The 24262-nt window shown below is 38.9% G+C and overlaps 1 pseudogene; it reads right to left on the reverse strand.

Annotated features, from left to right (window-relative positions):
* Positions 1-767: 767 nt before the first annotated feature.
* On the reverse strand, positions 768-868 carry LOC123248110 (annotated as a pseudogene).
* Between the last annotated feature and the right edge of the window lie 23394 nt (positions 869-24262).

Genomic DNA, 24262 nt, shown 5'->3' on the forward strand with positions numbered 1-24262 from the left:
ATACTTGCTTAGATATGCACATGCTGTCTCCATGTTTAACGGTAAGCTCTTTAAAGGCACAGATTGTTTCACATTTGTCTTTGTATCTCTAGTGCCCACTGCAATCTTGGCACATAGTAGGTGGTTAAAAATGATTGCTGACAGATTGATTGATTTCTTGGGCCAGTGAGGGACTACAGAGAAGCAAGTATGGAGCAATTGGACAGCTCCTTAATTGTACCAGAGTTGAGCCTGTAATGTTGCTTCATTACTTTGTCATTACACAGGGGAGAGAGAAGGAAGGGGGAATGAATTATAGCACCTACTATGTGCCCTGGACTGTGTTAAGAGATTTACGAGGTGTCCCAAAAGTCTTAGTGCCATTTTAAGCTATTAAAGAGTATTTCCCTCCTCACCCTTTCCCAGACAGCTGATACCATCATAGTTCATAGAAGTGTAAAGCGACTTTCCTAAGTAAGTAGCCAAGCCTGAATGAGCCCAAGACTAAATACAATTCCATTCAGTTCAACATTCAACTTTTTTTTTAAACACTTACCTTCTGTCTTAGAATCAGTATTATCTATTAGTTCCAAGGCAGAAGAGTGGTAAGGGTTAAGCAGTTGAGGTTAAGTGAGTTGGCCAGGGTCATATAGTCCAGGACTTCCAGTCTCTTTGACCTGGATCTCTATCCACTGAGCCACCTAGCTGCAACTTAACAGTCACTTTTTTTGGTGAGCTAATAGAGATTTAAATCTCACATTGACATGTAATTTATAAATGCTGAATTAAAAAATATGGAATGCTTCATGAATTTGCATGTCATCCTTGCACAGGGGCCATGCTAATCTCTGTATTATTCCAATTTTAGTAATTGTGCTACTGCAGGCAATGCGATAGATATGTTTTGTGATATAATATTTGTGAAGCAAAAGTAGGCATTTAATAAATGTGTATTCCCTTTCCCTTCCCTCCCCACTAGGCCCTGAAGATTCAAAAATATAAATACAAAAATCCTTGCCCTTAAGGAGCTCACTTAAAACTGAAAGGGACAGGCAATGTGTGCACAGACAAATAAATGCAAAATGCATTTTCAAGCCTAAAAAAATCACACTAAGAATTTTTTTTTAAAAACTCTCAACCTTCCATCTTAGAATCAATATTGTGTATTGGTTCCAAGGCAGAAGAGCAATAAGGGATAAGCAATGGGAATCAAGTGACTTGCCCAGGGTCACACAGCTAGGAAGTGTCTGAGGTCAGATTTGAACCTAGAATCTCCTGTTTCTGGGCCTGGCTCTCAATCCACTGAGCTACCCAGCTGCCCTCCCACACTAAGGCTTTTGGGTATTCCAGATATCCCACTCAATACCAAATATCCCACACTCTTGAGATGGGAGAGGAGGTGACTTGTCGTGCACTTGAAGCCAAGAATTGGAATCTTGCTACACTAGCTGTATGATCCTGGGCAAATCATTAACTTCTCTGTGCCTCAGTTTCCTCTTTTGTAAAATTGGCACAATAATAGCACCCATTTCCTAGTGTGGTTGTGAGGATTAAATAAGACAACATTTATGAAGTCCTTTATAAACATTAAAGCACTATATAAATGCTAATTCTTGTTTTTATTGTTGTCATCATTATTATTACAAGATATTTTCATGGGGTGGGGGGAGGGAACCAAGTGATGGACTGACTCCAAGGAAGGCCCTTTGCACTGTCCCATAGGGTTCCCCCAGAATATCAGACAAGCTGTAGTCCAAAAGAAGCCTACTCTAAACCAAAAGAAAAAAAACAAAAAAACACTTGTGGCTCAGCTGCTTTTAGCCTCTGTGTCCTGCTTCCATTAGGACAGACAATTGAGAGGGAATCTTCCCAGCTTCCTCCCCTGCCTCCCTCTGGTGGCAATTGGTTGAAGCTCCTCTGAGCTTCATCCTAAAAATGGCTACATCTCAGTGACCGTTCCTCCCCCTCTTCCTCCTCTTCCTCTTTCTTCTCCTCCTTCACAACCCCTCCCTTTCCTTTCCAGTTGCTTTCCACTCAGATCTCATTCATCCCTAACCCCCCTGGAGGCAGAGGGGAGAGGGGGGATGAGGTGGAGCGAGGGGTTCTCTGGCCCTAACTGCAGGGGGGTTGGGGGCCAGGGGGCTCTCTCTAACTGCCTAGGATAGCCCTTACACACCCAGCAACACATGTCCCCCTTTATGGCGGCGGCTTTCTCTCTCTTGATGCTTAAAGGCGACTGTGAAAAGAGCAGGGCTGATTCAGGCCGCCTTGCCCGTCTCCCTGGCAACGGGCCTGGCAGGAGGTCTTTCTTCCTCACCCCCCCTCCCTCCTTGGCTTTTTTTCCCCCTCTCTCCTTTTTTTTCTTTTTTTTCCCCCTTGTGTGTTGTGTTGTGTTTCGTTAAAACTTCCCTCCCAGCCACTTTGCAGGCAGTGGCCCAGTCCTCCCTCTGCCTTTCCCCACCTCCTCTCTGGGCATCGCGACCCAGTCGGCCTTGGGGGGTGGGGAGTGGGGAAGCTGCGGGAAAGTAGACTCAGAGGTCAAGAACCCAGAAATGAGGCATCGAAGGTTGGAATCAAAGTTTAAAGAGGACTTGACGATCTATATGGCACAACCGCCAGGACCACTGTTGGTGGTCTTCCCCACAGTGGGCAGCACTCTTTTCTTCTTTCTCCATCCTTCCTCCTTTTCCCTTCTCTCTTCCTCTTGTCCCCCTTTAGAATGCAAACTCCTTGTGAGTAGGGAGGGTTTCCTCCTTTGTCCTCTTCTCCCTAGTGCCTAGCCCATTCAGGCAAGCTTCCAACGTCCAAAGGACGCGGAATCCATCTTCTTCCCGCGGGCGCTTACCCTGTACATTCAATCTGTTGTAAACTCTGGTTGCTTTTACCTTTAGATCTATAATATGGGTCTCCTCTCCCCTCGTTTAACCACCACCTAGGTCAGGCTCCCCGTCACCGCTTGGCTGGACTATTGTGACACCGTCTGCTCTGCCAAAGTACGGATCTATTTAATCAGCTCCAAGGATTCCCTATTCCCTTTTGTTGTTGATCAGTTGCACCTGACTCTTTGACACTCCATGGACCATATCTATCTATGGGGTTTTCTTGCCTAGGATACTGGAGTGGTTTGCCATTTCCTCCTCCAGGGATCCAGTTGATCCTTTGTCAAGCAATCTGAAGTTAAGTGACTTGTTCAGGATCACACAGCTAGGAAATATCTGAGACTGGATTTGAACTCAGGCCTTCCTGTCTCCAGGCTCAGTACTCTATCCAATGAGCCACCTAGCTTCCTACCTGATACCCCTATTACCTACATGATAATTATCAATACCATCCTCTGGCATTTAAAACTATTTATAGAGTGGCCCCTTCCTTCGGAGTCTTTTCACACTTCTCAAACTCTATGACCCACCTTGTTCTTATTTATTTATTTTTTTTTTTGCAAAAAACAAACCAAAAAAAACCCTTTTATTTTATTTGGGGTATCAGCTTACAAGGCCATCTACTTGCTGTTCCTTATATATCACTCAATTTTCTGTATTTTCACAGGCTTTCTCCCTTTCCCCTATGCTTAGAATGCTCATTCTCACCTCCTCCTCTTAGAATAGTGGACTTACTTCAAATGGTCCTTTCTGCAGGAGGTCTTGACCCCCACTGTCTCCAGTTGCTAGCCTTCCAATTATTAGCCTATTAGTTATGAGCCCCTTCCCTTCTAAGATTACTTTCTATCTACTTTGCATATATCTTTAATTGGAAAAAAAATCAACAGGGTCACCTAGATGACTCAGTGGATAGAGAGACAGGACTAGAGATGAGAGGTCTTGAGTTCAGATGTAGCCTCAGACACTTCCAAGCTTTGTGATTGTGACAAGTCATTTAACTCCAGTTGCCTGACCCTTACCATTCTTCTGCCTTGGAATAGTTGTTTATTCATTCTAAAACAAAAAGTAAGGGTTTAAAAAAATCAGCATCACCAAAGTAAAGAGAATATTTCTTTACATAAAGGGAAACAGAAAAAGGTTAGTTACAAAACAATAAATGTCTATTATGTAAAGCTCACTTTTTAAAAAAGTTTATCATAAATTTGACATGTTACTTTCAAAACTGTCGTTTGTGTTTCCACTTCCATTTCTTTCTATTTTGCTCTCTGCGTTTTAGAAAACGCTTTGATCTTTCTTCTTTTTTGGAGGGGGACAAGATTATAGCTTTTCTCTTTTCCTGACCAAATCTACTACCCTCTAATGAAAAAAATGAAAAACACAATTGTTATTGCGAATAAGCATAGTCAAGCAAAACAAACCTGTGTTATTTGTCATGTCCAAAAACATATGTCATTCTGCACCTTCAATCCATCACTCCTTGGTCAGAAAGTAGATAGCATAACATCATTCTTTGGGGTTCTGATTGGCAAATGTATTGATCAGAGTTCTGAATCCTTTTGAAGTTTTGTGTTTTTTTTTTTACAGTGTCATTGTTACTCTGTAGACTTCTCTTACATGTGCTCTCTTCACTCTACTCTGCATCAGTTGCTATTTGTCCTAAGTTTCTTGGAGTAGACACTCCAAGAGAGATCTTTTCATCATATGTTAAGGCACCATAATATCCATTACATGTGGTTGTTCAGTCATGTCCAACTCTTTGAGACCCCATTGGGATTTTCTTGGCAAAGATACTGGAATGGTTTGCCATTTCTTTCTCCACATTATTTTACAGATGAGGAAACTGAGGCAAACAGGGTTGAGTGTCTTGCCTATGGTCACATAGCTAGTAAATATCAGAGGCCAGATTTGAATTTAGGGAGATGAATCTTACTTGACTCCCAGGTCCAACACTCTATCCACTGTACCACTTAGCTATCCATTGCATTACATACATAAGATAATTTATTCAGTAATTCTCTTAGTTGATGGATACCCTTTTGTTTCCAGTCTCTTGCTAAAGTAAAAAAGCCATTAAATACATATATACTTTAAATATGCATATATATGTATGTGTATATATATATGTGTGTGTGTGAATACACACAGATATATATTTAATATATGGATTTTTTTTTCCTTTGGCCTCTTTAGGGGATAGACCTGGTAGTGACATTACTGGGTCAAAAGATATATGCAACTTAGTGACTCCTTGGGTCTAGTTCTAAATTGTTTTTTTAAAAAATCACAGCCCTAGTGTACTAGTATGTATTCTTGTAGCAATCCCCCCCCCCAACAGCTGTCATTTTCCTTTTTTTTTTTTTTTATCTTTGACAATCTGATGAGTAAGAGGTGGAATCTCAGTTATTTTAAATTACATTTCTTTAATTAAATTAGTGGTTTGGAAACTTTTTTCACAAGGCTATTGATAACTTGAATTTCTTCTTTTGAAAATTGCCTGTTCAAATCCTTTGACTATTCATATTTTGGGGAATTGCTATCATTCTTATATGTTATTTGAACAAGTTCCTTATATATCTTGTTTGTCAAACCTTTATCAGAGAAACTTGCAAACTTTTATCCTGTGGTTAACTACTTCCCCCTTTTTTTTAAAAAAATGCTGCATTGGTTTTGTTTGTGCAAACCTGTTCAATTTTAGGTAACGAAAATTGTGCATTTTATCTTGTGTGATCCTTTCTTTGCTTATCTGGTCATGAACTTATCCCCTAACCATAAATGCAAAAGATATTTTCTTCTTTGATCTATTAATTTAAAATTAAGTCATTTCATATAAGATCTTGGTCTAAAATTATGTTTCCTGGGAGGCATCTAGGTAGCTCAGTAGATTGAGAGCCAGGACTAGAGATGGGAGGTCTTGAGTTCAATCTAGTCTCAAACACTTCCTAGCTGTATGACCCCAGGCAAGTCACTTAATTACCATTGCCTAGCTCTTTTTTTTTTTTAAACCCTTAACTTCTGTGTATTGGCTCCTTGGTGGAAGAGTGGTAAGGGTGGGCAAGGGGGGTCAAGTGACTTGCCCAGGGTCACACAGCTGGGAAGTGTCTGAGGCCAGCTTTGAACCTAGGACCTCCTGTCTCTAGGCCTGAGTCTCAATACACTGAGCTACCCAACTGCCCCCATTGCCTAGCTCTTAACACTCTTCTGCCTTGGAACTAATATACAGTATTGATTCCAAGACAGAAATTTTTTTAAAAATTATGTTTTTTTCCTTCCACACTTTCTTCCAGTTTTCCCCAAGAGTTTTTGCTGAATAGGAAGTTCTTATCACAATAGTTAGGTTCTTTGGATTTTTGTAACACTGTTACTGTGTTCATTTCCTTCCATATTTAAATATCTAATTTGTTCTACTGAATAACTTTTCTATTATTTAACCAGGACTTAATAGTTTGATGATTACTACTCTGCTGAATAATTTCAGATCTGGAACTTTTAGGCACCCTTCTCTTCTACTTTTTTTGTTTGAGAATTTTGATCTTTTGTTCCTCCAGTTAAATATTGTTCATTTTATTTTTTTAGCTCTCTAAAGTAATCCTTTCATATTTAATTGGTATAGCACTGAATAAATAAATTAAATTGGGTGGTATTATTAATATTGGCAAGATCCAACCACAAACATTAATCTCTATTTATTTAGGTTTATTTCTGTAAAGACTGCTTTGTAGTTGTATCTATATAGCACCTGCATGTATCTTGGCAAGTAGATTCCTAAATATTTTATACATTCTGTAGTTATTTACAATGGAATCTCTTTCTATCTCTTTCTACTGGGTTTTGTTGGCAATAGAAAGGATAATTATTTATAGAAGTTTATTTCTTTGTGTATATCTAGTATTCTCAATTTATATACATAATGTTTTTCCCATCAGACTATAAGCTTCTTGAGGGCAGAAACTTTTTTGCATTCTTTTTGTAGCCCCAGAACTTAGTGTAGTTCTTGTAAACATAGTAAATACCAAATCATAACCATGAACATGAATATGATAAACTCACCTTTAAAACTGAGGATAACAGAATGGATGAGAATATAGAATTCAATTATATGTTTTTGCAGGAATTAACTTCATACAAGGATTAGTAAAGTTAAAATGAATGGCTAAAACAAAATGTATTATGATTCAGGAAAATTATTAAAAGTAGAGAAAGCAATCATAATTTTAGAGCAACCGTAAAAATAAATAATTAGGTTTAAAGAGTTAAGCACAGAAGCTACAGTATTCTTAAGGTTGCCATAAACTATGAGATAATATCAATCTTTACTACAAATACACCAAATAGAACAGAAACTAAATGCTAAATGAAAAAGTTAATAAAATCACAGGGAGAAAAGGATAGAAAAATTACAATGGTTAGGAACTTCAATATACTCTTTTCAGAACTAAACAAATTGCACACCTACAAAAAAAAAAACCCACAAGAAAAAAGTTATGGCTCTGAATACAATCTTGGAAAAGTTCATTATGAAAGTTCTTTGATGATTACTGAATGTGAATAAAAAGGTATATATATATATGTATATACATATACATATATATGTACATATATGTGTGTGTGTATGATAGAGAGGAATCTATATATGCATAAGCACAAACACATTTAGTATTATATGGCAGTTTTGCAAAACATGACCATGTGCTAAAATATTAAAAACATGATTAAAAAATGAATGAGTATAGAGGCAGCTAGGTGTTACAGTGGATAGAATGGTGGACCTGAAGTCAGTAAGACAAGTTCAAATCCAGTCTGAGACACTTACTTTCTGAGAAAGTCATTTAATATTTTTCTTCCTTAGCTTCCTCACTTGTAAAATGGGAGAAATTATAGCACTTACCTTCCAGAATAGTTGTGAAGACAAAATGGAATATTTGTAAAGCACTTTGCAACCTTAATGTTCTATATAAATACTAGTTATAGTTGCTATAGTAAAAGTCTAACTTCTTGTGCAAAGAAGAAGACCAGAGTCTAGGCAACACAGTTTGAAGAAATGCAGAGAAATTACAGAAAAATTAAATATATCATTTATTTGACCACAGTGCAATAAAAAATGTAATTAATAAGAGGCATTGAACAAAAGGTTCAAATTCAAATGGAGAATAGATTTTAACCTCAAAAAATTAGTAGGTCAAAAAATAAAATCACAGAAATAATAGAAAGAAATAATATTAAGGAGACAACATATCAAAACTTTTAGGATGTAGCCAAAACATTGTCTCTAAGTGGGAATTTATTATTTATTTATTTTTAACTCTTACCTTCTGTCTTATAATTAATACCATGTATTGGTTCCAAACCAGAAGAGCAGTAAGAGCTTGGCAATGGGGGTTAAGTGACTTGCCCAGGGTGACACAGCTAGGAAGTGCCTGAGGCCAGATTTAAATCTAGGATCTCCCATCTCTAGGTCTGACTCTCAATCCACCAAGCCACTCAGCTACCTCCCTAGGTGGGAATTTATCACTAAACACTTCTACCCACAAAAGAAAACAGTTTATTGAATATTGTGTACTTTAAAAAAAAACCAATAGGAAATAGTGAATGAAAATACCCCAAATAAACACAAAAATCAAAATTCTGAAAATAAAAGAGGATGTTAAATTGAAATGAAAGAGAATTAAATTGATAAAAGTAGGAACTTTAAAAAAAACTAATAAAATAAGTAAACCATTAATCTGATTCCTAAATAAATGGAAACCAAAATTATCCATTTAGAAAAAAAAAGAACTCATAAAAATTAGGGGAAAATAAAAGTCATCATTTAAAACTAGTTTGCTCAATTATATGTCAACAAAATTCATCATTTAAATTAAATTAATGAATATTCATAAAATTGTAAAATAACTGGATTAACAGTACAAAAGAGACAACAAATTTAAACCAACCTCAGAAAAGAAATTGAATAACTAATAAAAAAATTTCCAAAGGAGAGGAGAAAAAAGACTCCAGGATGGTTTTAGAAAAATTTGGGAAGACTTGAGTGAACTAATGCAGACTAGAGTGCATAAAAAAAAAAAATAAAATAGGAGAATAATCTATACAATAAAAACACTATTGTAAACACAAATAACTTTGCAAGATTTAAAATTTTAAATCAATGCAATGATTAGCCATGATTCCAGAGAACTATGATAAATATGCTATTTATTTCCTGATAAGAGTTGATGGATTTAGAGTACAAATTAAGCTCACTCTCTATATAATATACATATGCATATATACCTATTTGTATATATATCTCTACTTCTATCTCTGTCTATCTATCTAGACATGTGATGAGGACCTTTGAGAGAGAGGAGTATCTACTCTCAGAAAGAATCTTATGTATGTGTGTGCACATATGCTTATGTGTGTGCACATCACACATTCCTACAAACACATATTACACCTCAGACATTCCTGCCATTTGGAAAAATAAGATCAAGACTAAATAAAAGGGTTTCTTCAACATTTAATATTCAATATTCAATGATAATTCTTTCTGGGAGCAGGTAGCAGCTCTGTCTCTCAAAGGTCTTGATCATCTCCCTAACAAGCCCCCTATTTGGTTTACACTGTGACCATCATGCTTACTGGGACCCCATATTTTCTCCCTTTCTGCTGTTCCTTATGGTGTTCCATGACTTCTTTCCCTTGAAATAAATTTGTCTTACAAATCAAATCATTGTTCACATGGCCTTGGTATTCTGTGAGACTTTAGTGACCAACCAAATATTAGGTGACAGAAAGGACAAATTGGGAACACTTATCCAGATGTTACATGTATATGGGGCAGAAAAGGATCCTTGGGTTCAGAATGGATCCCAGGCCAAGCATGTGGTATGTGGAGAGCACTGGTAAACCTGAATTGAAGTTTTGGTTCCAATTCAATTCAATTCAACTCAACAAATATTTAAGGATTTACTACCATAGGATAGTTAGGTGGCCCACTATATAGAAGCCTGGGTCCAGAGCCAGGAACACCTGAGTTCAAATCTAGCCTCTGACACTTACTACCTATATGACCCCAGGTAAGCCCCTTTCCCCTATGCCTCAATTTCCTCATCTGCCAAATGAGTTGGAGAGGGAAATGGCAAACCACTCTAGGACCTTTGCCAAGAAAACTACAAATGGGGCCATGAAGAGTTAGACACAACAGAAGTGACTGAACAATCATACCATATGTGCAAGGCACTGGATGTACAAAGGAAAAAATAAAAAACAGGCCCCATCTTCTGGGAGCTTTCTTCCTACTAAAGAGATACAGGTATATCTACTAGATTGAAAAGTACTTTCTACATACCATTTACACAATTAATATATATGTGACAATTTTTGGGGTGGGGGAGGGAGAACACTAACACTTTCCAGGAATAAGGAAAAGCTTCCTCCTGGAAATAGCACACGAGCTGAGTTTAGAAGCAAGTGAGAGATGCTGGAAAGTAAAACTGATAAGGAAGTGTATTCTAAACCTAAAATGGACAACTTGTTTAAAAAAAAAATGGTCAGAGGTGGGAGATGGAGTTCTATGTTTAAGAAGAAAGAAGAAGTCCAGCTTGGATGGATCTTACAGTAAATGGAGATCAATGGATAATGAACGTGGAGATACAGGCTAGAGCTAGGTAGTGAAAGGCTTTAAATTCTATGCTCAAGAGTTTATATTTTATCTTAGGGTCAATAGAAAGTCATTGAAGAGGCAAGAGTTGGAAAATGATGTGGTCACTAGCTTATGTGTCACTATACACAATCGATGACATAACCAATATCAAGTGCTTTGCTAACTTTAAAGCTCTAATTAGTCTATGATTATCACAGAAGTAATTTCATTTGTTTGAATCTCAGTTCCCTAATCTGTATACTAGAGACAATAATGTTGCTCAGTTGTTTCAGTGACGTCTGACTCTTCCTGAATCATTTGGGGTTTTCTTGGCAAAGATCCTGGATTGGTTTGCCATTTCCTTCTCCAGGTCATTTGACAAATGAGGAAACTGAGGCAAACAAGGGGAGTGACTTGCCTAAGGTCACACAACTAATAAGTATCTTAAGCCAGATTTGAACTCAAGAAGATGAGTCACCCTGACACCAGGCCCTGTGCTTTATCTGTTGAGCCACCTAGCCGTGATAATATTTGTACCCCAAAAAGGTATTGTGAAGTTCAAATGATAATATATAAGTTGACTGTAACTCTAAGGTATAAGGGCTAGATTTTTAATTTTATTGTTATTGGGAATTCCCAAGTGAGGAAATTCCCTCTATCCAGCTTCTTCTGAGAGTTACAGCTGGGTGGAGGCTACCTTGATCCCAGTCATATTGAAGCCAACTAGATGGGGCAGAGATGAAGCTGGCTGAGGATGCAGTCAGCCCCTATAAGAAATGAGATTCTAGCTGGATCTAAACCCAGAAGTCCTGGTACTCCAACTCTACTACTTATTAACAATATGAACTTCAAAAAATCACTTCAGCTCCCCAGGCCTCAGTTTCCTCATCTGTAAAATGATACTAGACCAGTTGATTGCTAAGGTGACCCTTTTAGCTTTAAATCTCTGATTCTATCATTCTTCTTTGAACATTAGGGTCAGGAAACCTCTCTACCCAATCCTGTTCAACTACATAATACTTTGATGTACAGGCCCTCCTCATCCTTCCATTATTTCAATAGCTTTCTTGTAGTTCTGACCACTTTGTCTCTCCCAACTCCAGTCCATTCTCCATTCAGCCTCTAAAATGATAAAGTGCAGTTCTCACTATATCACTCTTCTACTCAATAAACTCCAGAGGCTCCCTTTTGCCTCCAAGAACAAATATAAAATAATCTTTTTGGCATTCAAAAGCCTTTGTGATTCAGGTTCCTGTGAGAGTAATATCCAAGTATTATATTTAATAAATTTATTAATAATAACTTGAAGCAAGAGGAAAGTAAAAAGCTAGAGCAAAGAAGGAGCCAACCCAGTCGTGCACATGGGAAAAGAGAGCGAGAGACAGTTACAGCAAACTCATAAACAATACATAAGCACTCAAGGTGGGGATGAAAAAGGAAAGGGATGCTGGGAGATGAAATCCAAGGGTTCAAGATTTTCTAATTATACACTCCTCCTACCTTTCCCATATTCTTATAACTTACACCCTAAAAAATATTCTTCAACATAGAGACCTTGTTCTCTTGATTGTTCCACAAAAAAAAAAAAAAAAGACACTCTATCTCTCAGTTCTGGGCATTCTCTCTGGCTGTCTTCCATGCCTGGAATGCTCCCTCTTTTCCACTTTGCCTTTTTTTCTTCCACTTTGCCACCAGCTTCCTTTAAGTTCCAATTAAAATCCCATCTTCTGCAGGAAGCCTTCACCAACCCTTCTTAATTCCAGTGCTTTCACTCTTTTAATTATTTCTTATTTATCTTGTACATAATTTGCTTTGTGTATATTTATTTGTATGTTGTCTCTATCATTATATTATAAACTCTTTGAGGGCAAGGATTGTCTTTTGCCTCTTAACACAGTGCCCAACACATAGTAGGAGCTTAATAAATGTTGATTTAATTAATTAAATGAATGATGCTGACTCTTCTATAGCTAGGGCTACTGAGGATGGAATGATGCTTGTTCCACTTTGTTTTCAAGTGCCACCTTGGCCAAAGCTGCCCTAGTATCTCACTTACATTAATTGAACAACACATTAACCCCATCACATGGATCAAACAGGTTTCTACCTTTTGTAGAAGATAAAACTGAGGTTCTTATAAATTAAGGGACTTGCCCAAAGTCATACAACTAGTGCATAGTAGAAGCCAGGTTTGGGTCTGGGTCTTATGACTAAAAATTTAATGCTCTTTCTAACTGAACCACAAAAGCTATGGCATCTTCCTTCTCCTTCTCCTTGGCAACATTTTTTAGTGCCTATTGCAAAATGAGTTGGAAAAGGAAATAGCAAACCACTCTACTCTCTTTGCCAAGAAAACCTCAAATGGGGTTAAAGAGAGTCGAACATGAAGGAAAGGACTGAACAACTGCTAAGCATTTTACAATTATTATCTCATTGGATCTTCACAATCTAAGAAGTATGTGCTATCGTTTCCATTTTAGAGATGAATAAATTTTGGCAAACAAAAATGAAGTGAATTGCTCAGGGTCACACAGCTAATAAATGCCTATCGCCAAATTTGAACCCAGGACTTCCTGACTCCAGGCCCATCTATCCACCTACTTGCCTTAGTTAGACAGAGACAGTTTCACTTTAGTGTCATTAAAACAAAAGTCCCTTCAACAATTCCACCTTTGCCCTAGTGTCCTCTCTGGCAACACCTCCACTCCTGTAGTCTCCTTCTCCTATTGATGAGTTCCATCCTAGTGTCTCTAGCTGAAGAATCACAAACTGACCATGTTGGCTTCTAACCCAGTTTTGCCCAACTATTGAGTTCAGATGGCTTCTCTTTGCACATGTACCTCCCACCTTCTCTGTTCTCTTCAATGTATTGTATTGGCTTTTTCTGTTAGAATGTAAGCTCCTTGAGGATTTAGGAAGGGTTTTTTTTGCATTTATATTCCCAGTGCTGGACACAGTACCTGACACATGGTAAGTGCTTAACAAATGCTTTATCTAGTATTCCTGGCTACAGGAAGAAGACTCATCTTCATGAGTTCAAATCCAGCCTCAGACATTTACTAGTGCTGTGAACCTAGGAAAGTTACTTCCCTTTGTTTTGCCTCGGTTTCCTCATCTGTTAAATGATCTGGAGAAGGAAATGACAAACTGTTCCAGTAGCTTGGTCAAGAAACCCTTGAACAGAAGAGTTAGATATGACTGAAAATGACCAGAGAAAGTAAGGGTCAACTGGAATTGTTTCTAAAAGTGCTATGTCCTTATCAGGTGTCTTCTAGGAGGACGTATCCTGGAAACCATTCTCTTTCCTAGTTTGGTGTTAATCTTTCATACAAATGGCTTCTGGGAGGTGGAACACTCATGGTCAAGGGAATAATGCCAAAGCTAGTATTTTAATAGGGGCAAAACTCTTGCCCTAAGTTGGAGTATGTGAATCAATATAATGAATTTTCCAGCTGGAGACAGGTTGGGAACCAAGCAGAAAAAGTCAGGGCACCAGTAGGCACAAGAGCACCATTGGGCAGATCATCTAATCCTACCCCCAGAGGCTGATGGTGTCATGGCCTCCATGTCTAGATAGCTAATATGCTTTCTCCTCAACCTCTGTCCTAAGGGCGCCAGCCTGTTCATTCAGTTTAGCAGAGGGTGTATGATATCTCTGGAGAGAGCTAATACACCCCACACAAAGAATCTGGGCAAAATAATGGGCAAAATTTATCCATTGGTCCTTACCCAAAGGGGAAAGCTTTTGATTGTCCAGTCCTGTTCTTTGCAAGTCCAACTCTATTCAGCTGCATTCATGGTCACCAAACATGAATCAATGTGGGTAAGAGATTCATAACCTTTTTTTTTTTTTGTCATGGACCCCTTTACTGATGTGGTGAAGACTATGAAACCCTTCACATGATAATGTTTTAAAGTGCATAAAATAAAATATTCAGGATTACAAAGGAAGTCGATGATAGTGGGGGTGGGGGGAGAAGGGAGAAGGATGTAGCTTTTCCCTCCAAGTTCATGGACCCCTATGAAATCTATTCAAGGTTCCCTTGGGGGTCCATGGCCCCAGTTTAAAAATCCTAAGAACACATGAAGGATCTCATCCAGCCTCTCACATGCCAAGCATGCTACTCACAGCTCAGCTGTCTGAGAGGACTTTTCAAGACCCCCTTTTTTTAGGGTATTCCCTTTGATTGGATTGTCAGACTCTAAGAACCAGCTATACAAGTCTCAGCTGAAGGGGAGTCATTGGAGAAAGGCAGAGTGATACCCAAGATCTTTGGATGCAGAGTTCATTGTGTTGAATAGAAGAGGCAGGACTTTAGGCTTAGGGCTGGAAGCATCAGAGTCATAACCTGTAGTGCATTCAGAATCATTTGGGTAATAACAATAATGATAATAATAATTGCTAACATTTATAGAGTCCTCACTATGGACCAGGCACTATGTTAAGTACTTTTTGATTATGATCTCATTTTATCCTAACCACAGTCCTAAGGTGCTATAATATTATGTCCAGTTTACAGGAAGAAACTGAGGCAAACAGAAAACTTTTATTTCAAACACTAAAAAGTTAAGTGATTCGCCTAGGATACATTTAGTATTTGAGGCTGGATTTGAACTCAGAGCTTCCTGGATCTAGATCTGACCCTTTGTCCACTATGTCATTTAGCTGCCTCTATGTGCTTCTGTTCTTTCCATCCACTCTATTCCTCAAAATTTGACTATGTAGGCTGGATTCTGAATTTTCTGAGGGCCGATCTCCCACCCTTTGACCCTCATATGAAAAAACCATCTAATCTAGTATGTCTGATGGAGTGATCTTGTCTGATCCTGTCAACATTACATCTATTATTGAATGTCTTTAAGCAAAAGCACTTCCTTCAGCTCTGCCCATCCTACTGTGGCAGTATGAGAAAGAGTCCTGGGGAAGGATGAGGCAGGTGTATTAGACTCCTTCCCAGGTAAAGAGAAATTGCTTCTGACTAGTCTCAGTTTTAAGAATAGGGGGAAAAAAAAGACATGAGCAGGTTTCACATCTCCATACCATTCACTTGGACTGCCTGGTCCTCCTCATTGTTAATGGTCAGGAATGGATTCAGCAATTTAACATGTCAACTTTGTTCAGCTCCTCGTTGTCTACTGTAATCTGCTGGGTGCAGTCCAGCTTCCTTAATAACTACACGTGGTTGTTGTAAGGGTGATACCTGGATGCTGATACATCCAAGCTCTCTGGCCCCTCCATTTCTGTTACGAGAGAGAAAAAGTTTTTGTCCCTCCTGGGATCTGGAATTATTTGGTGTTGACTACACAGACTGTCTCAAGCCACTTTGAAGGTTTCCATTTCACCCTACCCATAATAACCAACATAGAAATTGCCATAAGCCCCCATACAGGTACTAATTCCCAAGAGCTTGTGATGACCATCCCTTCAATAGCAAGTTTCCCCCAAATTCTCATTGAAACTGGTGTCTTAGAGTGAATCTATCATGGGTCCTCCAGTATTGCTATTCTTGTTTGTCCTTTGTTTCAGAGGACCAATGACAACATGGGGTGATGTTTTGACTTGCACATGAATTGGATTGAAGTGAAATGGATTTATATAATGAAGTAGATTTAAGTGAAGCAGGAGAGAAGTTGCACAAAGTCATCAGTCTCACTCTCTCTTCCAGAATCATCCAAGACCACTGGCAGGACAATATTCCGGATTATTGGTGATGACCTTGAGTTCAACCAAGCTCTAAGCACTCCCCGGCATCTGCTTCAGCCTCCTTTATGACTATTGGAACAAATTGCTCTCTTCTGCTTGTTCTGCTGGGGGAAGTCTTCACATGCTTGGGGTAGACATCCCCCAGCTCACCAACAGGTTTGAGGTCTGGCACTTATCTTCAGCCTGATTTAGCCCATCTGCCAATACAGTTTTACCAGGGTGTGGCCATTGTTTTTGTTTTTGTTTTTAGCCTTACTTTCTGTCTTATAATCAATATTGTGTATTGGTTCCAAGGTAGGAGGGCCATAAGGACTGGGCAATAGGGGTTAAGTGACTTGCCCAGGGTCACACAGCTAGAAAGTACTTAAGGTCAGATTTGAATCTAGGACTTCCCCTCTCTAGGACTGACTCTCAATCCACTGAAGTCACCTGTTTGCCTCTGTGGCTCTTGTTCATGCTACACCTTCTTGGAGACACAGGTGAGACAAAAGAAAGGTGGACACAAAGGGTAGATAAGCAACCCTGAAAAGCACTTAGCAAACCATTAAGCCAGAGGTGCTAGTCCTTCTTGCACACCCTATACATCCCTCTGGTATTGTAATAATCTGGATGCCCCTGTTCAGCAGTTCCTGGATGTAACTGAGGCAGGGGCTTTAAGTATACCTTACTCTTGGATGAGGGTGAAAGACCCTTTTTGCCCAGGTTCCAATTATCCTGCCCTCTAGTATAATTTTCCTTGCCCCACTCTTACACTAGCCACTTCATCTTTTCCTTGTCAATCACCTAGTTTTATGTGCCACACCCAAAGCTCTTTACTTGAGATATTGTCATCCTCTACCCGCCCAGAAAATCAGTGGGTACCACACCTCTTCCTTTTGCCTGGCATGGAATTCCACTTCTGGCACCAAGATGGTAGAGTAAGGAACATTCTGAGCTCACCCAAACCTACCTCCAAACAACCACACACACAAAAAGCCTCAAAACAAAATTTTGGAGTGGAAGAGCTAACAAAAAAACAGAGGGAAGCAGAGTTTCAGCCAAAGAAAACATAAAGGGACAGCTGGAAGGACCCAACTCCCTAGGGTAAGAGAGGAGAGCAATGGATAGATAGCATGAGGAACAACCCAGCATACACTGAGGAGCACACCTTAGAAAGTCTTACTTTCAAAGATAGCCACAAAGACAACAATTTCCCCAATATTCTGCTAGGCATCATGAGTTGACTTTCCTATTCCTAGATAGTGTTTGCTGAGGGTTCCCAATGCCTAAAGCCTGATGATATTTGGTCAGGGCTCTGCCCAGATGAAGGATTTAATTGCTCCTTTCATGGAGGATGTTGTATGGAATCATAGAATTAGTCTACTAAATCCATCTTTGATAAATTTCACCTCTTTCCTTGCTGACTCCCATCAGGAAATGAATTCATCTTTATTAGATCAGCCAGATATGTATAACTCTCCATCTGAGTCACATAAAAAGGGATAAAAATAGTCCCCATCCTGGGACTCTTAACTGATAACTAGCTTTGCAAAGGTGAGATCTGTGAGATCCTCAAGGTGATAGAACTCTCCAGGTATTTATTTCCATTTGGTCCCATTGAACCACTCCCTCTTCAACCCATTGTTCTAGTGACTCATCCTTGGTGGTGAAAGCTCTCCAGTTCTGGGACACCTGTGTGAAAGAAGTCACACCCAGGGGGTAGTAATAGAGTAAATTGAGGCTCTTATCTCCAGGGTGGATTCTCAATTTACATCTTCTCTTCTACTTCCTTTTTCCTTATAGCTTTGCTCTATATTTTGAACTCAATGTCTACTAGACATCTTAAACTCAACATGTCCCAAGCTGAACTTATTATTTTTGCCCCCAAATCCTTCTCTTTATTTATTTATTCCTCATCTCCATCTCAAGATTTCCTGCAAGTTCTGACTAAAACACTGTTATCTACGATAACTTTTTAGGAATCCCTCTTAATTCTAGTGCCTTCTCTCTGAGATTCGTTCCAATTTATCCTATATATCTCTTATTTGACCATAGTTGTTTGCAGTTTTTCCCTAATTAGACTGTGAGCTCCCTGAGAGCTTTTATCTTTTTGGGGCTTCTTGTGTCTTTTTTTTTGTATCCCCCAGCTCTTAGCACAGTGTCTGGTACACAGTAGGCATTTAACAAATGATTGTTGACAAACTGACTGCTCTTGGTGGGATCAGTGCATTTTTCAGCAAGAACTCTGGACCAGAGATTATATTTGTCAAATGATTCTAACCAGTCAGCACCTCCAATAAGAATTATTCCTTTAACTTGTGCAAAAATTGTCTATCTCTCTGCTTTCTAGCCAAAGTCCTTAAACACGAACAGCATCTCTAACTGCTGAATAAATGGAGACGGATTACCTTCATCTACTTTCATTTTCCATTAGATAGTGAGCTCCTTGAAGGCAAAGGCTTTTTTCACCTTTCTAGGTATCCTCAGAGCTTAGCATTGTGCCTGGCACATTAATAAACACTTATTGATTTGACTTGATTTATCCTAGAGATCCAACTTTTCTGGAGCCATGAACAACAGTCAGGGAATGTGGACTCTGGCAATACTATCTTTCTTCTTCCTCTTAACCTCCTTAAAACCCAGCAGGTTAATACTACCAGGTCATTGGGGATTTCCTTCTTGCCACACAAAAGGATGTCATAAGGTGCTGATCATATGTCAGATCACCCAAGACTCCCTTCTCTCTGCATTTCCCATTCCCCACTTCAGTCATGAGGTCAATCACAAGGCCATTCCAATCAAATTCTGTAAACCACAACAAAAAATTAGAACAGGTCTAATGTTGGCAGGTCTAGGGTACAGGAACAAAATAAAGTCCTTGGACAGGGTTGGGGAGGGAAGGGAGGAATCATTTATATGACACCTGTTTTGTATTAGGCACTCTACTAAGCACTTAAAAAATTATCTCATTTGATCCTCACAACAATCCTGTGAGCTATTATTATCCTCATTTTACAACTGATAAAACTGAGGCCAACAGAGATTTAGTGACAAGCCTAGGGTCACATAACCAATAAGTGTTGAGCCTGGATTTGAACTCAGGTCTTACTGATTCCAGGTTCAGTGCTCTATCAGTTCTGCCACCTAGATACTTAAATATCATCTAGTATTTTAAATATTTTATTTTATCTCAGTCACAAGTAAAAATGGTTTTTTAGCATTTGTTTTCTAAAAATTTGAGTTCTTAATTATTTCCCTCTTTGCTGCGTCTCCCCCTTTCCAAGATGGAAAGCAAATTTGATAAAGGTAATTTTATGTGCGATCATGCAAGACATATTTCCTTGTTAGTCATAAGTCATATAATGTGTGATAAAAGGAGAATACTCAATAACAGCACAAAAAGGATAATCAGCAAAGATACAGCATTGGTTCGTTTGGGTGCTATTCCCTTTGCCTCCTAACTGGCCAAAATGATATGCCCGGTTGGAAAGGGGTGTTGACTAGCAAGGCAATGGAAAATCTGTCAAGTTTGAGAACTAGCAACTAATGCACTAAGGTTTTATATTTTATGACATTACCTGTATTGATCCAATAGATCAATTAAATCTTGAGAAATGGATACATTTTCTCTCTCTCTTTTTTAACATTCAAATGTCTTTATTCATTTCTTTAAATTAAAATAAAGCATCCAGGTAACTCTCTCTCTCCCCCCTTCCTCATTAGAGAAGGCATCATTTGACAAAAAGATATATGTAAATATATAATTATGTCTTGTTTATTTCTACTGAGCAGTTCTTTCTCCAGAGGCAGAAATGCACAAGTCATCCTTCAAACACTATTTCTGTTGCTATATAGAATGTTCTCTTGGTTCTGTTCATTTTACTCTTTGTCATTTTATGTAGGTTTTTCCGTGCTTGATATTTCTTTTGGTGCTGTAGTATTCCATCAAAATCACATGCCACAACTTGTTCGGCCATTCCTCAATTGATAGACATCCCCTCAAATTCCAGGTATTTGCTACCACATTCTCAATTAAACTTTTTATGCAAACACTAGCAGTACCCTTCTAGTGAATTTCTAGTTGCCCAATGGAAATTGCCTGTTGTGATGGGTTCTAGCTAGATTATTAGCAGATAATGCTTCGATCACAGAAAAGAACCACTGGAAAGAGGATATTAGCATATAGCTTGCGATTGATGCCTACTTACTTTTTTTTTTTTTTTTTTTTTTGCCTTCTTGAGGATCATGATTAAATTCTTCCAAAAGACTGTTGTGTCCTCTAGGGCAAAGATTATTTCTTCAATTTATTAATTCCTCTACCCATAGTGCCTAGCACAGATCTTTGCATACCGGAAAAGCTCAATAAATATCTATCTTAAAAAAATAATATTCTTTTTGAAGTGAATCTTAGATATCATCTAATCCAGTTCCTTCATTTTGTTGTTCAGTCATTTCAGTGGTGTCTGGCTTTTCATGATCCCATCTGGGATTTTCTTGGCACAGATGCTAGAATGGTTTGCCTTTTTTCCCCAGTTCATTTTATAGATGAGGAAACTGAGGCAAACAGGGTTAAGTGACTTGCCCTGAGTCACACAGCTAGGAAGTGTCTGAGGCTGGATTTGAAATGAATTCTTCTGGGCTCTGGTCCAGTGCTCCTTTAACTGCACTACCTGGCTGCCTTCATTTTACAGATGCCTTGCAGAAGGTCACATAAGTCAGTGGTACAACTAATAAGTGATATCAGATCTCCTCACTCCTGTGCAAAGACTTTTTTTATTTGTTTGATGAATAAATCCAACTAGAACACTTGAGTGAGAGTTAAGGATCTTATGGAATCTTTCCTTTGGGGATTTTAAAAAATTGGAGTTGATTCTCTATATATGCTCAATCTAATTCTTTGGACTACCTATCTTTGGCCATTTGTGGCCTCTCAAAGATGCCCATCGTTGAGTCTTTGCTCAGGTTATGACAATCATCACAGATGTTTAATTGGGAAGATCTGACCCAACCCTCTCACTACACTGAAGAAGAATCTAAAACCCAGAGAGGAGAAATTACTTCCCCAAGATCACAGAAGTAGTTAGTAGCAGAGCAAAAAGCTTATATATATATATATATATTTTTTTTTTCCTTTCCTCCTCCAATCCTGTCTACCATATCTCATCGCTCTTGGTCTTTTTTTTCCTTTTTTAAACCCTTACCTTATGTCTTAGAATCAATACTGTGTTCAAGGCAGAAGAATGGTAAGGCTAGGCAATGGGGATTAAGTGACTTGCTCAGGGTCACACAGCTAGAGAGAGTCTGAGGTCAAATTTGAACCTATAACTTCCCATCGCTAGGCCTGGTTCTCAATCCAGTAAGCCACCTAGCTGTGCCCCTCCCCCTTCTTTTTGTAAGTTTGATTTAAGGGTGATGGATTGAATCAATAAATCAATCTTCCTACTCCTATTCCATCATTTTCTGATCCATCAACAAAACCTTTGCCTCATCTGTCCCCCTGCTGACTTTTAGCAATTAGAGAATTCACATCCTTAGGGGATTGGAGAAATAATACAATTGTAGTTTAGAGCCTGAGTTCATCTTATTCCAGAAAAATTTGCCCAAGACTATAGCATCATAGAGATGGAAGAGGTCATCTCATCCAGCCCTTTGTATAGAATTCCTTCTATAACAATCTTGTAAGGCACTGATAACCTCTGTGGGAACACTCATGGTAAGAGGAAGAAAACCTCTCCCAAGGCATCCCATTGTATTATTGGACACCTTTGATCAATAGGACAATTTTCTTTATATGTAAAGAGAAAGGTGGATTTGTAGTTAGAAGAGTCTTTGCTAGCTATGTGAGCTTTGACAAATCAATTTCTTTTCTCTAACGATGATCGATCATTTCATTTTCTCATCTGAGGTTTGTTCCAGCTCTAAATGGGAGGATCCTGTGAAATGTGCTTCTTTGTAATTTACACCTATTGGTCCCCAACTCTGTTCTCTGTCTATTCTATCTTTTCTTTTTTTAAACCCTTACCTTCTGTCTTGGAGTCAATACTGTGTATTGGCTCCAAGGCAGAAGAGTGGTAAGGGCTAGGCAATGGGGGTCAAGTGACTTGCCCAGGGTCACACAGCTGGGAAGTGTCTGAGGCCAGATTTGAACCCAGGACCTCCTATCTCTGGGCCTGGCTTTCAATCCACTGAGCCACCTAGCTGCCCCCTCTGTCTATTCTATCTTGATTAATTTTACTTGGTTGGCGAGTGAGTGAAAATTCATCTAGCTTACTCTATCCCTGTCTATCCCAAGGCCACATCATGTTTTACCTCCCATACAGTCATCCACTGGGAAACAGAGTCCAATTAAATGAATACTACCATGGTTACTGGGAGGGGTATGAAGATCAACTGCCCTAGGAGTGGGCAGGTAAAGGTTTAACTACCAAGCTATTCCCTGAGCCACCTAGCTACCTCCCCCACCTTACTTTGTAAAAGGAAGAATAATCCTGGTGCCTCCTAACGTGCCACTCACTGACATGTTTGATTCCTGATAGATTGTAAGAACTGAGTATCAGACTCAGTCTTGCTAATGGGAAGCAATGAGAAGAATCTAGTTTTGAAGGTAGCAATTTGCTTTTGTTACCTGCTTCATCTTAGACCAATCATATCATCTCTCTGGACCTCAGTTTCCTCAAATGAGGGGGTTTGAACTAGATAGCTTCTAAGGTTCCTTCCAGGTACAAGTGTGAGGGAGCCAGCTCTTACCAGCCCATTGTTAAATTTTCACCATAAGAATTTATACCTCAGAAACTACTGATTGTCTAAATTTTAAGAAGGGATGGAAAGAATGTTAATAATGTAGAGTAAATTTAATAGTGTGCAGGGTTTGGAAAACAGCACATTAATGCCCCTGGTTCAAAAACCATGATCCTAATTAACTGTGTGATCTGGACCGTTCTATATGGATGGAACCGTAGAGCAGGGACTCGATTTGCTTGTTTCTAGAATGAGGGATTAGATTAAATGCTCCCGTTTAACACTGTCTCTCAAAGGTTTTGTACTTATCCTTGTTTTCTAACCTTCATTATTCTGCCTAGTCCGGTGCGGTAAGATTATATACTCATACATTTAAAATAGGAAGAGACTTTAGAAGCCATTTATCCTCATAAATGACTTGAAATAGTTCATGCACTATTCTTGGTAGCCATTCAATTCAGATTGTCTCATGGATGAGAGGATGAGAGAGTTGTTAGACCTAAAAACATGGGGTAAGAGATAAAGTTGGGAGCAATCAGGAGACAGGAAGGAACCAGAATAAAAGCAATTCCTGAATCCCAAAGAACTATATTCTTTTCAGAACTTCCCCACACTTTTATGCCTTGTTCCCACTCCCTGGTCTATAGAGCATCCTTGCTCTGAAAACTCCCATCACCTTCCTTGGTTGGTCACTTTTTTTTTTTAATCTTGCATGCATCTGAATTAATAGATTTCTCATCCTATGCTAGCTTATGAATGGAAGCATTGATTCTCATGTAAGCATATTGGCTGGTCCCTCTTCTTCTAATGTCCCTCACTTGCCTCTAAGGGCTCCTTCATTTATCTAGTCTATTGCCTTGCTTTCAGACCAACCAATCCAAAAACTTCCAAAGTTTCCATGAGGCCCATCACATAAGCTCTAGTGCTCTGACTGTCTCTTCTGAAAAAAAATCTTCCAGTCTGGGTGTAATGGGAGTTAGTTACTGATAACATATCTCCAAATGTGTTTCCCTTCCAGGGGAGCCCAGCTCCACATGGTTACCATCCTAGATTGGTCTCCAATACCCTTTCACAGAGACTATTGCAATAGTGTTCTTTTTAGTATTGTTGATCAGTCATTTCAGCAATATCTGACTCTGCCTGACCCCATTTGGGGGTTTTCTTGGCAAAGATACTGGAGTGGTTTGCCATCTCCTTCCCCAGCTTGTTTGACAGATGAGGAAACTGAGATAAACAGGGTGAAATGATTTGCCCAGGGTCACACTCGTTTTGTTTTGTTTTTTAGCAAAGATACTGGAGTGGTTTGCTATTTCTTTCTCCAGCTCATTTGACAGATGAGGAAACTGAGGCAAAGGAAGTGAA

Source organism: Gracilinanus agilis, chromosome 4 (assembly GCF_016433145.1).
Source record: "Gracilinanus agilis isolate LMUSP501 chromosome 4, AgileGrace, whole genome shotgun sequence".
NCBI lineage: Eukaryota > Metazoa > Chordata > Mammalia > Didelphimorphia > Didelphidae > Gracilinanus > Gracilinanus agilis.